We start from the raw sequence: 1,510 nt of genomic DNA on the forward strand, positions 1-1,510 counted from the left end.
ACGCGAGGTCAACACCGTGCTGTCTGACGTCATCAAGCACATGACTCCGGACCGCGCGCGTTCGAGGTCCTACCCGCAGGTAGCAGACTCGCATGTCTCACGCCCACACTGTTGGGGATTTCGTTCCGTTGAGTGAAAATGGCAGCATGTCACATGGGTCAGGCCATGAAGTCTGAGTCCCGGCCCTGCCGGATCGTCCTCGCGTGCCCTTTACTCAGTGACTCAGCCTCGTGTCTTGGTTTTCTCATCTGTGAGGGGGGTGACAATGGTCCTGTCGGAGAGGCTGCGAGGATGCCGTGTGGGAAACCCGGGCACAGTGGCTTGGCTATAGTTAGGCGCCTGTGGTTTTCAGTTAAACTAACTCTTTTATTTGGGAAAAAATGGAAGTTTATTTTCACCCTCATGACCTAATCACCTCCCAGAGGCCCCATGGCCTAACACCATCCCGCTGTGGGCTGGACAGACGTTCAGTACGTAACCCAGCGAATAACTGGGTAGGGATGTGTGGCGTTTGATATAATCATTTCTGAAGAGAGAGGTACTGAAATGAGCTTGACTGTAAACCCCTTGCTAATCGCATTTACAATAGTATCTTGAGAATAGTGGTATAATTTAGAAAAATTAGAAACAATTAAAAAATCGGACATCTAGGTTAGGTTTAGCAAAAGCCTCACTAAACTCCGGCTGTCGAAATTCTCTGTTTAACCTAACTCTGATTGGTTAACCAAAACAGCTTATTTAGGGTATTTAAATCAAAAACCTCGGGCCTTACGGTGCCTGTGCTCGAGTGCTTCAAAGCTGAATTATTGGTTTTCTCCTCACGTGGTGGAGGGAGTGGGAGTGAGCCCCCTGACCCAGCATTGCGGTCAGACCTAGAACGTTCCCGGCCTTTCTCGTGTGAGTTAGATAACCGTGTTCTCCCGCCCCCATTTTTTCTCTTCTCTTCTTCCCCCTTGAAGTGTCAGCACAGAAGAGATATACTTGCAGTCTGTATTTTTCCTTGACCTTTTTTTTTTTCCCATTTGAGTGTTTCCCCAGGCGTGAAGCCTTACTGAGCCGATCACTGTCTGTTCCATAGCCCTCTTACTGTTTCTCCACGGGTCTAACTCATCCTTGAATCTAGCGCATAATTTCTTACCTACAACCTTTGTGCTTTCTTACCCTTTTTACAATGTATACACATCGCTCCTTTATAGGGCAAATGGTTTATTTTTTAAAGGCAGGAAGCCTACTTTTTTATCCCCCCCTCAAAACATGCCAAAAGCACATTTTAAGCAAAGCTGGCATCTTCAGCCAGGTCTGCCATCAGTTTCTTTGCTGAGGTGCGGTGAGTACACCCCACTCTTCTCTCTGCAGCCCTTTGATTCTTCCCGTCCTCCAAGCCTGGCTGACCTTTCCCAGATTCCTGTCTCGGCCCAGGGAGCAATTCTGGAATGAAAGTCTGATGAGTTTAATCAAGCAACCGATGTTTTTCTGTAACTCGCTTCTCAGGGTAGAATATATCAGTAGG

General features: G+C 47.6%; 1 protein-coding gene across 1 annotated transcript in view; it reads left to right on the plus strand.

The window, feature by feature from the left end:
* The window catches only part of VPS35L (VPS35 endosomal protein sorting factor like), a 122,786-nt gene that overhangs the window by 58,478 nt on the left and 62,798 nt on the right, over positions 1-1,510 (plus strand). The gene's annotated exons all lie outside the window — the stretch shown is intronic.

The sequence above is a fragment of the Pteropus alecto genome, unplaced genomic scaffold, assembly GCF_000325575.1.
Source record: "Pteropus alecto unplaced genomic scaffold, ASM32557v1 scaffold34, whole genome shotgun sequence".
Taxonomy (NCBI): domain Eukaryota; kingdom Metazoa; phylum Chordata; class Mammalia; order Chiroptera; family Pteropodidae; genus Pteropus; species Pteropus alecto.